General features: G+C 38.4%; 1 long non-coding RNA gene across 2 annotated transcripts in view; it reads left to right on the forward strand.

Moving 5' to 3' along the window:
• Window positions 1-9,106, forward strand: part of LOC138000521 (uncharacterized) — a 13,179-nt gene extending 4,073 nt beyond the window's left edge. The window contains exons 3-6 of one of the 2 annotated variants that reach the window (XR_011123144.1): window positions 264-367; window positions 1,032-1,129; window positions 5,648-5,752; window positions 7,705-9,106. This is a non-coding gene — a long non-coding RNA (uncharacterized lncRNA). The remainder of the gene's footprint in view (window positions 1-263; window positions 368-1,031; window positions 1,130-5,647; window positions 5,753-7,704) is intronic. The other variant, XR_011123143.1, reaches the window with a different exon arrangement.
• Window positions 9,107-15,000: the final 5,894 nt, after the last annotated feature.

The following is a 15,000-nucleotide window of genomic DNA, read 5'->3' on the forward strand; positions in this document are numbered from 1 at the left end:
CCCAAAATGTATTAAAGAGAAAATGTTGGTAGATAATAGAATTACGGTGTGTTTAAGAATTTGCTGGAGTTTGTTTGTGGGTTAATTAACATACTGGTTTGCAAAAGCTACCTTCAAGCTGTCATCATAGTGTAAATGAAACATTCTTGGTTGGTAATGCTGATCACTTTAGGCTTTGACTTGACATTAGTGGGTTAGTAGGAATAAGATGCATGCAAACAGAGTATCTGCCAAGTACTTGTATGTGTACTTTTCCTCACCAGAAATTTCTCCTACAAATGCTGCATTGCTGCCAAGTGATGGAACAAGGCAGATGATCCTCTCTGCCATACCACCTCCGCCATATTTGTCAAGGACTGAAGGGAAGGTAAAGACAATAACTCAAGTATATATTTCAGCAATCAGTTTAGTTAGCCATGATTTTTTTTTGTCTTCTTTAGTGAGGAGCTTTGGTGTAGTCATTCCTGGGTAGTCATGGATGGCAGCATGCCCAAATTATTTTTGTCTTATTTGATTATTAAATCCTAGGGCAGCAATGTATGTTGCAGGTCATTTAGTTTTGTTTTTGTTTTTTTTGTTTTTTGTTCTTTTATTTTCATTCATGGCAAGAAATTACTGAAATTAATGTTTTGTTGGACATGTTTCACACTGCACTTAAAAAGAAAACAACAAACATAGTATTTGAGGTAGAGGTTGTTAAAGATGATGTTGTTAGCAGTGGTGGTCAAAAGTAATACACTCTGTTTTTACCCAGAACATAAAAAAACAGTGTTCATTCTTAACCACATCATTAATATTGGTGGTTTAGACCTTGTTGTGTGAGAGTTACAGATGTATGTAGGAGATCGGCAAATTGCACAACTTCTCACGTCAAAAGAAAACTGTTCCTCGGGTAATCTTGACTTAATTTATGGTGTTGTTGTCTTTATTAACTTTGCAAGTCATGTGCTAAACATGCTTGTGACAAGAAAAACCTTGTTTTTAAAGAAATACAGTGCAATTTTAATACATACCTTTTTTGCCATCATCAGATGACATTTCTGCCACCCAAAAGAGCCAAAGATGTTGATTTTCAGAGTTTATTACTCTATAAAGAAGCCTATTCAAGATAAAGTCCATTGTGAACAAAGTGAGCATGATTCACCATACTTAGCTCGCTGGAAGAATGCTGGCAATACAATGCCTAAATTGCCTGTATGCTTTAAAGTGGTACTATGACGAAAATCGCATCTTTCTTATCTAAGCCATTTTGAAACATAAACAAGTAGTCTGTGTGAGAAGAAAAATGCTGATTACTTTTTTCAAATATCTCTTTTAGTTCCAAAAAAGAGATATCTTAACCAATTTATATCAGAATTTTTTCATTTTTTGCAGTAAGATTCTACTAAATGTTCTCCACAATATGAGCTTAACAGTTCTGTTACCATAGCATCATACTGGGTTCCACACCTTCCCCATATTATGAGCTTTCCTGGCCACCTTTGGCGTTCCATTTGGATATTTGCTAACAGCACTAGATATGCATGATCCAGCAAGCATATAAATATGTTAGCACGACTTTGTAGCGTTGTTTAACATTTCAAGCTGAAAGTCATATTGAGATCAAGTGGGTGGGTACTGGAAAAGAGTGAGTTGCCATGAGAACATAATTTTTTAGAGCCAAAGGAGTGTTTCCTGTAGAACTATTAGACTACCAAGTTTCAATGGTCTGCCTTGTAAATTGGCCAAGGTAGCTCTATTTATACACTCAATATAATATTAGGTTGAGTGTATGATGTCATCAGTCATGTCATTTGCATATTTTACCCATTTTTCTAACTTAAATATCTCCGGAACTAATGAAGATATTTGCAGACGGTAAATGGCGTTTTTGTTCTTTCATGGAAGTCTATGTGATACACTCAAAAAATCAAGGGGTAAAAATTTGATCATAGTACCACTTTAAACAGAGTTTAAACTGAACTTGTGTATTAAAAGAGGTTGCAAGTACATTTAGCAGTTGACTCAATATATATGACTTCAATGGATAGAATTTTAAGAATTTTAACTGCATTGAGTTTGTTTATACATTGCGCTACTTAAAGGAGGACTTGTTTACCTTAAAATATTCTCCCTTTTGCTGTGTAGGCCTTTCTTTTCATTCAGCAGAACAATCAGCATTGCCCTGCAACTCTCACGTGCCTGCCAGCATAACTAATACACACAAAAAAGTAAAGTTAAAACACAGGCAAACGGAGGTTCAGATTTATGGGATTCTCGCTAATATTATTAATTTTATTTCAATAAGGCCATCCAACACCACGATATATACCGGTATATATCTTGATATATATATATATATATATATATATATATATATATATATATATATATATATATATATATCAACACCAAGATAGATTTATATCTATGTGTGTGTATGTGTGTGTGTGTGGAGAGAGATATAGATAGATAGACGTCAAACCTGTAAACATTTAATTTCCTCATGCCACTCCAAGTGAATTATTGACATAATTATCACCAACAGAAGCCATATCTACAATATAACATGCAATCTAGCCCATAAATTCAAATCACCTCTTCAAATGAATGGTTTGTGAACGGGGGAAATGGATTGTCCTCCATCCCAGTACAAGAAGCTTGCAAGAGGTGTGTGCATCTTGCTGCCTCATCCGTTCTTGATATGATGTCAGTGATGCCTAAAAGGAGATCAATTTTTTTGTTTTAGTAGCTGTCCCAAACAAACACTTACATGCTCAAACTACATAGTGTTAAAATTTCGACACTTGGCAATTATAAACTATCATAAGAGATTTGCGGGCACATTCTACTCCAGCACATTGTTCTCAGTTCTCAATGACCATTCACTTTCCATTATGTAATACCTTTAATTAAAGAGCGAGAAGCAGAAACTACATATGGTATGACTCAATCAAACCTTACCTCCCAAACCAGGTGGTGAAAAATCGGTGGTTATCATCCCTGCTGTTAAAGTAAGGAAAGGTGGTTACTTCATTTTTGTGAGTAATGCACCATTCAAAACTCTAATAACACTAATGCCACACACATTTTGCAACACAATGTACACATTCATGTAAAGGTAGAGGAGCATGTGGTGTTGATGTTGGTTATTTTTAGAGTTAGAGCAGGGTGACAAAAACAAACGAAAAATTTATTCCACACTTACCACGGGTTCCTTCTCCGTAAAATGGAGTGATACTGAAACCTGTGTGAATAAGGTACGTAGGTGACGAGACCAGAAATTGTTCTGCATTACTTTTCTCCTCAAAATTCTCATTCTTGTCAATTACATTAAATTATCTTATTATCATTTAGGATGAATAAAAAGTTCTTAAATAACTGAGTATGAGAGCTGTAATGGGAAATATTTTCCAAACCACAACTGCATTGGCCAAAGTGCTTATTTTGAGGTATTATATAGATGCTGTCTCTTTCTGGAACATCCTCTGATTACTGTTCCATGTAAGTTATATGTGTCTAACACTTCCCAAAAGTATTTCAGACCTTTCCAATAATTTATTTGATGAACAGTTCAAAATGTTTGGAGATTACCAAACATCAAATTATAGCTTTGATCATCGCAGTGAATAGCAATGATTTTAAGCAATTGCTTAAAATTGATTTCTGTAATATGTAATGCATGTCCATCTACAATTACCAAACATGTTTAAAGATTCCTGATATTAAGATATTTTCATAACTTTTTCAAGGGTTTTGTAGGGGAAAAAACAATAATTTTGACAATCTTCTCTGTAACGTGTCCCAATATGTATAATATTAGTAATAATTATAACAATTGGATATATTTTTCAACCTCATCTTGCTGCACTGGTTGACAGTTCTTACTTTTTGCGTACTGAGACTGATACTGGATGTATTCGCAAAGTTTACCTGTCAAGAATGTGATAGGGGTGTTCCGGGTTGTCTTACAGAAAGCAGCTGAGCCTCCTGTAATAATGGAAGATGTTGTTGTTGTTGTTGTTGTTGTTGTTGTTATGGGTGATGCAGGTCTTGCTTCTGATGGCCCTTAAATTAAACAGCAAATTAATGGAAATTAAATTCCACTTAAATTTCTAAGATTTTTACCGGTATGTCCAACTGCAATACAGTGTGAAACGGTGCCCCACTTGATGTAGTGTTCAAAGGTTCTTAATAATATTACTTGGGGGTATCATGGAGTTAGAGAGTTATACTGTTAAAGCAGGTAACAGGTAGGACAAACTGAATATTCTTATTAGTCAGTGTGGTTAGCTCAAAGCATGTGTAATTGCATGTTTAGGAAGTGGTGTCCAATCTGTCCATAGTGTTTTAACCCTTTAAGCCCCAAGGGGTTCCCCATTGACGAGTAAAATCGTCTGGCGTTAGACAGAGTAAAATCTATAAGTGCCATTTGGCACTATCGGGGCTGAAAGGGTTAAACGGGGACATAGTTTTTTGATGCTGTTTGCTTAAACGGGGACATAGTTTTTTGATGCTGTTTGCTTAACCCTTTAAGCCCCGAGGGGTTCCCCATTGACGAGTAAAATCGTCTGGCGTTAGACAGAGTAAAATCTATAAGTGCCATTTGGCACTATCGGGGCTGAAAGGGTTAAACGGGGACATAGTTTTTTGATGCTGTTTGCTTAAACGGGGACATAGTTTTTTAATGCTGTTTGCTTAACCCTTTAAGCCCCGAGGGGTTCCCCATTGACGAGTAAAATCGTCTGGCGTTAGACAGAGTAAAATCTATAAGTGCCATTTGGCACTATCGGGGCTGAAAGGGTTAAAGGGTACAGGAAAAAAGTGGTGTGGACACAAAATGGAGCCTGGTTGGTTCACTACAAATTGGCAATGAAGACAAATATCAAAGCAAGATTGTTACGCTGTAACCCATTAAAAGGGCACCACACACTAGTAGTCTAATAATTTATAGTTCCACAGTTACTTCCTTACCTTGAAGATCTTGTACAACAATAACATCATCATCAAATGTACTGTGGTGTAGATCCCAAGTATCTTTATAAGAATGGAGTACAATAATAACTACTGTTATTATTATTAATATCTTGTTAATGTAAATTTCAGAGTACTGTAGGTCTTCATTCAAACATTTTGGGTAATATCAATCTTTGAATTGTAAGTTACTTACAGTCACTTAGAGTATGAAAGTGAGCCGTAGAAGGCGTTTTCCAGTGGTTAGGGTGTTGGGTTTGCATGCGGTTGCCCCGGGTTCAAATCCCATTCTAACCTCTGGTCAGGATTTGTTTCCGGTTGTCACCGATTCAACTCTGCCACGCGTTGTAAAAATGGTTGCCTCTCACCATGTTTCTGTTAAATTTGCTTCTTTCAGATTATTAAAACGTGGAATGTCTGTGAACTAGCTTGATAGCAAAGTGCACATCCAATATAAATAAAGCATTTACAATTTTTTTAATTTTTACAAAGAGGCGGTGACCAGGAACATTCTGTATGTTGCAATTAGGGTCCTTTGCCCCCAATTCTATCTAAACATTGTCTTGAAAGAAACTGTATTGATCAATTTTATTCCCATACAGGAAAGGAGGGAGGGAGTTAAAATAGCAAAAAATGTCATGTCTCACTTAGAAAGAAGTTGCAATTTGTTTTTGTTTTTGTATTATTTGTTCAGTGCTGTCTGAAAAAGCAGAGATTACATCACAGGGAGCTTACCATCATCATCACTTTGTTGCGCTAACCTCTCAAGGTATCTTCTTGTTTCACCTTACAAAGAAAGGTATTGACATTAAGATAAAAAAAAATCAGTGCATATACATATACACACACACACATATGTGCGTTCACCCCTGCACTCTTACGGGGACAGACATATGAATGCACACCAGCTCTGTGGGACAGTTCAGAATATGGGGACATGTTCGATTCCTCACAAAAATGTCCCCAGAAGTTGGCATTTAACTGTAACCATACCATACTTCTGGGGACTTCAGGGACTTTTGTGAGAGACAAGACTTTGTACCGTATGTTAAAGATCAATGAAGCCCTCAGAAATCCCACAAAGACAAGACCTAGAGCACAAAGAAATTATATATATATGTGTGTGTGTGTATTTCATGTTAAATTGTCATCCATTTAATTATTTTTGTTACTTTTGGAATTCCATTTTGTAATGACAACCAACTGGTTGTTGTCATGGCAATCATCATATGCATGTCAGGCCAAAGGAATTGGCAGTCTGTTTCAACATTACCCTGGTTTTGTCTTTATGTGACTTAAGCTTGGTAAACCCTAGCCACCTAAAAAAATAATTATTCTTCTTACTTCCACCTCTTGGTTGATGATTTGGGGTACTTGCAGCTGTACTTGGCCACCGTGATGGTAGGATTGATGAGGTGGCATTTGCTGTGGTCGTAGTAGAGTAGCTGGGTGTCACAGAGGCAGGATGGGAAGTGGTTAATGTCGATTGTGATGATGAGATGAATGGCAAATTAGACTCTGTGGCAAGTCCTGGTGATGGTGGAGAAACTGGACTAGAGGCAGAGGCACCTATAAGTGAAATCAAGATTTATTTTCTAATTGGATGTGGTGCCTTCTAAATACATCTTTGTTTCTTGTTGTTATGTACACTATAAAATGTTTCATGTTTACTTGGTTTGGTAATAATTAACGAACGTGTAGTTTTATCAAAAACAGTTTGGAGTCTTCTGGTCTCCAACCTCTATAGATAAATGTAACTGTTCTCAGGATTGGTAACCAGTTGATTTAAAAAGAGAATGATGATGTAGCAACCACATATCAAGGACTTATAAAAAGTGTGACACAAAAATAAAAACTGGAACATAAATTAGGTTAAGATTGTAAGTTACATTTCCTAAGAGATGTAGTGAGCTTCCTATCATGCTAGTCGATTAAACTTTTTAAACGGGCTGCAAAGCATCTCAACTTCATTAACTTCACGGGTTAGTTGAATAATACAGCCGTGCTTTTAAGTTTTCCGAGACATAAGACTACCCGGCCGCAATTTTCTTCTTTGAGTGCCTTTCTTATTGGAGAACGAGGTTTTTATCAATAGACGCTATTATAGTCTGCCCTGTAAATGTTGCTTTTGCAAAGCACCTTTATGCCCTTAGCGATTTTCTCTCCTGTGAATTTGGTTACCTTTATAACTACATATTACAGCCCTTCATTAGGTGAGTAAGGAGCATTTTAAACTTGTGGTATTGTTTTTTACTAATGTTTTGTCACAAATACCTGGCCTATGTCGCTTTAAATACAGGAATAACTTTTTCGACTTGGATCTGCCCAAGAGCTTTAAAATTTCTTTCGCCTCGGGAATACCGGTGCAGATTCTTGTCAGTTGGCTTCCTCGGCTCGCGGACTTGTATAAACGTATCCTTGAATGAGGGAAAGACAAAGGAATCTGTTGATTGTTATTGTTGCTAAACTTGACATTTCTGTTTTGTTTAACAGTATTTTCAATTCCTGAAAAACCGAGCGTTTTTCGCATAGTTAATAAGGTCTTACTCGAGGAAATTGGACTATCTTAGTTTAGAAACTGACTAACCTTGATAAATCTTCACCTCTAAGTGCAGGGAAGCTACTTTGGATGAGTTCTCGCATTCGCCGACCGCTCCAGTTTGCAAAAAAAGTCAGCTCTTTCACGCGTCCATCGCGGTTGAGTTTGTCCCATGCTCTTCCCCTTGGAATTGATTTTGTCTTTGTTTCTAGCCAGACGAATTCACGGGAAGTCGATCTCCTAGGTGCTGGAAGATCAAGCTCAGAGTCAGAGTTACTCAAGTTGCTGGCCATTTTCAGTTTGACGAAGATCAACTAGCTGGACAAGAGAGTGTGGTTTGCGTTGAAGGCTCTGGGAATTCGTGATGAGGTGTGGTTGGTCTGCTATATGTCAACTGAATTGCAACTTTTTGACGAGGTCGCCTTTCATTTGTAACCGGAATTACCAGCAGCGTATTTCCTGGCAGCCAATCGCTAGCAACATCAAGCTGTTTTTGTCAGTTTGGGATGCTTTCAGCCATTGTCAGTAAGTTCAGATGAATTTGCGTAAAGGAAGCCTTTCTTTAGCGGTTGTCGATCTTTTTTTCTTTCCTTTTTTTTTTTTCTCTTTTTATCATGACACTCTAACTTTAATTTCCGGCGACATGTCACCACTGGTGTCTTGAAGAACGAAGGTTAACAGATACACTTTAGTCACAGTCAAATGTGTAAGCATTCTGGAATTTTTAAAGTTTTGGCGTTACTAGAATCCAATAAATTTTCAAATAATAAAGGACAGGGTACCACAACTAGAACAGAAAAGTACAGCCAGACTTCACTTTTTTATATTCCCGTTTCTTCTAAATTTGCGTGTAATTGAACTATATCCTCGTTGTATAGTCAGGAGCCCACGAATACACAGGCCCCAGGGGCCCGTTTCTCGAAAGTCCCGAAACTTTACGGGCCGTTTTCGGGTGTCACAATTTCCTTTGTATCTCAAGAACGGTAAGGATTTAAGTTGTCAAACTTCACAGCCATTTTGCTTTTTGTTACCTTGAAATCAAGTTAAAACATCGGCTTTCCAGAACAAGAGGTTGACAGTTTCATAAAAGGCTTTTCGTGCCCGAAAAGTTTTCGGGACTTTTGAGAAACGGGCCCCTGATATAGTATAGATAAAAGGTATAAGTAAGAGGGAGCTCACAATCATAAGCCCATATGGTTTCCTCGTGAGCTTCCTCGCCAGAATTTTAATATTACTGTAATTATGACGAATTTTGTAAAACATCTGGCGAACAAAATAAACTAAACTGAAAACTGAAACTGAAAACTATATTGGTGGAATATTAGGGTTGCCATTGTAAGTTTTCATTTACTCCGCAATGTTGTATGATCGAACAACAGAAATAAGAGAAAAATTGGCAATGAAGCAGGGAGTGAACGAGCTAAACTGCATATTTTATTGTTGATTGTTTTTCTACGAAAAATAAGTTTTGTAATAAAGTGAGTAGTGCAAGTTGATGTTATCCAACATATCACAGTAATTACGAAAAGAAATGGCATGGTATTGATAACAGGATACTCGGATATACCTAAGCTATATGTTTTTTTATTTGAGTTTTCTGTGCGAACTGTATTATTAAGCATAGTCAAAAAAGTCAAATGCTCTAATAAAACGTGTTTGAAAACTGTTAAACGACAAAGTCAGTATATTGTGATGCTAAGACCGGCAAGAAATTTGTGATGACCTCGTTTAATCCCCTCCACTGCCTCCACATCCTTTCATCCAAATACACTTGGAGGTCTTCCTTGGAAATTCCACGCCGTTGTTTGATGGGGCCCTTTAAAACTGCCCATGCCGATTCAGCTTCCTGCGTGTGGACCCCAGTGGCTGGGTCCACGAAATTATCTGAATGCACCACGATCCTGTGCCGTGAAACGAGATTGGGCAAATGCTGTTCTAGGTTAGTATAGGCCCCCCAGTCATCCGTATGTACTTCGCTTCCAGGCAGAAGACACTTTGCCAGTATGGGAAGGAGAGTGGCACGGTCTCTCCTTTTTACAACTTCATAGTAACCTCGGGATGGTTGGGTATCGCAACAAAGTACTCCAAACACCCAGATGTTTGTTCCTCGTCTTCCTCTGTTGTTCTAATTGACCAAGACAATGCAACAAGATATCGCATTGTTAGTGAACTTAGTGGTGTCAAGAACAAAACGAATTACTGTATGAATATGTTCGAATATGTATGAATGTGTTCGTCGATCCGTTTTTCAATCTGCCAAAAAAATCCAGATTCATAGCGGAATACCAGAAAGCTATCTTCTGCTTTTGGCGATCTTCGATAACGCGCGGGCGCCGGAAATTCCCTAATATGAACTGTCTTAAAAGTCATATCATTGACGTAAAACAGACTTACGCAGGGTACAATAAAACCTACGCCTAATCCCAAGGGACGAATGATTGAATCCAATTCGATATCAGAAGGCGCAACCTCACCATGCGTAAAACCGAAATTGGCAAAATAAATATCAAGCTATTGGCTCAAAGTTTAAGGAAATGCAAACTGCGTTTTGTATTAAAGTGCCACTACGATGAAAATTTTGCATGTCCTTTTTTCTTTAGAAAATAGACGTACTAAATAGGTATCATGCCAATTTTTATCGCAAAATTCCCACGGACAGTATGATTATTGTAACGTAGTTTTTCGGTTTTCGCTGTCCGCCATTACTCGGACGGCAAATGACCGTGGGCAAGAAAAAGGATTGGGTCTTGCTGGATCGCCTGGGGTCTGACGTCATATGCGCAACGCTCAAAATAAACGCGGCTAATTTCCCATGCCATCTATGAGATGTGAGAGATCGCCGAGTTGCTTTTTGCAGATATTATATACAATACTCCTTGATCTACTTGTTCGCTTTGTCAAACGCCCACGAAGCGATGTGCGTATGACGTCACGAGCCAAGTCTTACGTGAAGACCGCTTACAAAATAATCGCAGGCTTCTCTAATGCCGTCCGAGTAATGGCGGACAGATTTTTAGCGGTTTTTGGCTGGATATTTCCCGACTTATCATCATCAACATCATATCATCATATATCTTATTTACCCTCGGATTTTTAGAGTAGCTTGGTGTAGCTAATATCTCCGAGCATTTACCCTCCTAACCATGATACATCACAGAAGACAGACCACAACACCGGGAACTACATGCCCTACTCTTTACGACAAGTGTGCGGGTTCTTTTACGTCCTACAGGATTATGAACATTGAAGGGTTGTGAGACGGGACCTCCGGCTTATCGTCCTTATCCGAGAAGACTAGAGAGTCTAACCATTTGCAGATGTAATTACAAAGGCAGCATTTTCTCCTCAGTTATTTAAAGACCCTGAGTGTTGGTCCGGCCGCAGTTGAACTCACGACCTCCCGCGTGACAGCCCGTGCTCAACCAACTGAGCCACCGCTTACAAAATAATCGCAGGCTTCTCTAATGCCGTCCGAGTAATGGCGGACAGATTTTTAGCGGTTTTTGGCTGGCTATTTCCCGACTTATCTCGCTTCTATCGTTCCAAATTTAAATGCATTGTATTATTCTGAACATATTGAGAGAATTGACGCTGAAAAAATTCAAAAAGAAAACCAAAAATTTTCGTCGTGGTGGCACCATATTTTCTCTTATCGGGTACTTTTGAGAAGAAGGGGTGGGGCTTATAGAAATTCCACGTTGTTTGGTACTTTACCGCTGATACAGTTGGATTTTATGAGCTCAGTCTGGTAAGGATCCTCCCTTCGTAAAGTCCATAACTTACTTCAACCATTTCATTTAGAAGATGAGTTTGATTTACCATTTAAAAAATCTAAAACATAGGTACTGTTGACTTTTGGTATAACCAGAACTGGTTGTTCTGTTAAAGGGGAGAGCATAAACGTTGTTTGGTACCGCGTGAAGTGGTTGCGAAGTGTGCGTTAAGGGATAGAAACCATTTTCTGATCTCATAAGCCTATATTGCTTTATGTAGTAAAGGCGGTGGGCATAATGCCTGAGAAATGGACTGCTTAATGAAGTGACGAGAATTATCTTTTTCGCAAGATGCAAACAAAATCAATTGCGTAAAGTGAAATAGTGTAATGATATCAAGATCACTTGATTAAAGAAAATTTGTCGGACAGAGTTTGAAGACATTTTCTGTGTCGTAAAACCTAAATGATGGAGCGACTTCCCTATGACCGTGAAAAATAAACGTAGAAGCAACATAAACAACAATGCAAAACATTTAATTGGATTATCGAACACAAACAAACGATCGCGAATTTTCATTGGCTTAGCTGACGGGGATGCAAGAAACGTCATCTCTCCAGTATATTTCTGGAAAGTCTAGCTTTGACGCCATTTGAAATGCAGTTGTAATCGGGCAATCGCACTGCTTACTACCCATATGAGGAGTTTCCTCAGCGGGAATAAGGAGGAGCTTCGTTTCAATCTTACCAAACATTGGTCCGTGAAAACAAATTGCAAACACTTTCAAAGTCACACAAAAGTCGGTCCATCCTGTTCAAAAACAGCTAACGGTACTAAGAGGAGAGGAAAATTTATCGTGGAACAAGATACGTAATTTCAAGGTTTGATTAAAACTTGATTATTACATAAAACTTTGACTTTCTTGCCGGGTTTGACCTTCACCACGGTATAGGCACATTTGGGAGGGAGTCGATTGATATTAGGGTGATTAGCAACAGAACGGGATCCTCAGTTGACGAAGCAAGAGTGTTCGGAATAGTCTGGATTTTTCTCTTGTCTGACCTAATATGGATATTCTTCCGCGCGTGCCGTCGCCATCTCCAACTGGTGCATTTATGTTAGCACGAGGAATGGGCAGGCACCGTAAGGTTCAAATAGCCAATTTTTGGCTATAAGAACCCTACGGCGCATGTTCTCCTACATAGAGTTTCCCAGAGCTTTGGGTCGATCCGAGGCTCAGGTGACAAGAATGCCTGCTCTGTTGCTGCGGAGCGAGCGTAGATAGCGTGCAGCAACATAATCAGGATTTAAGAGGAATATATTACAAGAATTGTCGAATTCATCACTTTCAGCCAGAATTCATTGCATTTAACCGGAGTGCACAGCGCCACTTTTTACCAGAGTGCATTGCGCCACGAACAACACGAGGATGTCACACCGGCGAGCATACGTAAGATACGTCCCCCTCATGTAAAACGATGTGACAGAGATCGTGATTGACGTACACAACTCTTGCTTTTATTATTAATGCAGTATGTGAAAGTATGCAAATCTGGACGTTTAGTTATGACCACTTAATTTTAAATTTAGCATGTCATTCCTTAGCTGTTTCGCCTCCTTTGTCGAATTCTGAAATAAAAAGAAATCGTTATTACTAAAGCTTGTATAATTAAAACAAACGAGAAACGGAGAACATCCAAACATAGCTAAGTCTTAGCATTTTCACACATCTTAGAAGTTTGTGCGTCCTAGAGGACGCTTTTGGCGCACCACAAACTGAGAGCCTCGAAAGCTACTACCTCAAGACCAACCAGAGTTTGTAACATTAATTAGCCCCCCAACCCACAACCCTAACCATAAACCCCCTAACCCAGCACTCCCCCCGCCCCCTTGAAATTCAAATACGTTTTTATATGAGGTCAATGAACTAAACCAATGCAGTGCTCAGACAGAAAATCCTTTGAGGTGGAAAGGGTGCTCTTAAATCTTGGTTGGTTTTGTTACACCCCATGATTTAATTGACACTACTTTAACAAATAACGGTTGATTGAAGTCTTGGAACGCGTAAACTATGTCACCATCAACAGAATGTTACTATCTTTTAGATACCCTAGTCATCTTATTCTAAAAAGCGCATTATGAAGTAAAAATTAAAATCTGGTTAACTTAATGCAAGGCTTGCCTTGCTACGACTACCACATCTTTCAAAGCCTTGGACATAGCGCAATCGAAGCAGGCCTTTCTGGAAATATAACTTCCACCTTCTATCCAGTCTTCTAAATAACGGCGACGCTAGCTCGTTTGTATTTTCAGGCGACAATGGTGGCTATGTTATAAAGGAGGCTTCAGAGAGAGAGTGTGTTAGCACCACCTTTAATTGTCCCTGCATAAAAAAATTCTATTCAAATACATCTAAAACCCACTGGTAACAACCTTGCATTTAGAAATTTAGCCTAAAAAGGTTCTTACATAAATGGTAATTAAGAGAAATTTCGTAAATAGGTTCTTATTTTCTGAAGGAAAAAATCACGTTGTAGATAGTAGAATTTAGTGGTATTCGGCCTTCGTCCCCGATGCAGCAGCCAGTTTTTCCCTATACGGGCCCTTACAGAAAATTTGAATGAAAGTTAAATACAAGATAAAAAAAATCAAATAAAATGACTACAATAAATCGAACAATCACATGAATCTTCAAGCCATTAACATGTACACATTTACTGTTAAAATTCCTTTCCCCATTACAACTTAAAGTGAACAGATTAAAATGTCGTCCCTATGGCAAGACGTATTAAAGGTGCGGAATGCGGACCAAAGATACTATTTTCTGTTAATAACACATCATCATCTCTAGCCTAAAGTAATGCTCATCTTGCGAAGAGGATGTAGAGAACTCTAAATGTAAATTTATCTTAATTGCTAACTTAGAGTGCGTACGTTATAGGTATCGCGCTTTTTAGATAATCAACTGGTTGCTTCCTGCCAGTTGGGGTTCTTAATCAGTTTGGGGTGGCTGTGAATTAGCTAGATAGCTAAGTGCACTTCCACTAAAAACGAAGCATCGTTATCATCATTATCATTAATTTTTAGATTTTGAAAAATAAGAACCTGTTGCAATTTTTAGGGTGAACAGGTTCTTGTTTAGAAGGGGCCTAGCTAACCAATTTTAGGTTTACAGATTCGTAGTTAGGTTCTTACTGGTGGCCATGGGTTGTTCTCTGTATTGCTGGTTTCTGTATCGTGTCAACATGTCTCTACTTGATTATTAGGCCAATTCCTTTCTTTTCTGCGTAGATCAAACTACTATTGTAGTATTTATTTCGAGGCACTTTGTCGTCCTTATCATAAGGAGACTTAATGAACCAGTAACTACGCGATTACCTCTCTATTAATCTTACGGGTCGCTGTAAACTTTTTACATCGTCAGTGGTAAGACTTCCAAAAGTATGGATTGGTAAGAAAACTCTACAGGATTGTAAAATTAGAAACTGCGCCTGTTTATTTCTAGCCATAAAAGATCACAGTAAGTTACTAAATGTATGCTGGGTAAGGGGCTGCTTTCTATATTGGGCAGCCACATTCACGGTATTATGCTAGCGCCAATGTATCTTTGCTCTCACAAATCCTCAAATTGCTAAAAGTATAACATAGTGATCGCCAATGTCAATTCACTGATTGGTTACCGTACCAAAATTATAACCTTCGTCGACTGCCACAAAATTCGTTCCGTCTCTTTTTACCAAGTTGAAACGGCCACGCAATCTGTTATTCGCCTGTGATGCAATGTCTTCTCTCCGG

The sequence above is a fragment of the Montipora foliosa genome, chromosome 4 (assembly GCF_036669935.1).
Source record: "Montipora foliosa isolate CH-2021 chromosome 4, ASM3666993v2, whole genome shotgun sequence".
Taxonomy (NCBI): domain Eukaryota; kingdom Metazoa; phylum Cnidaria; class Anthozoa; order Scleractinia; family Acroporidae; genus Montipora; species Montipora foliosa.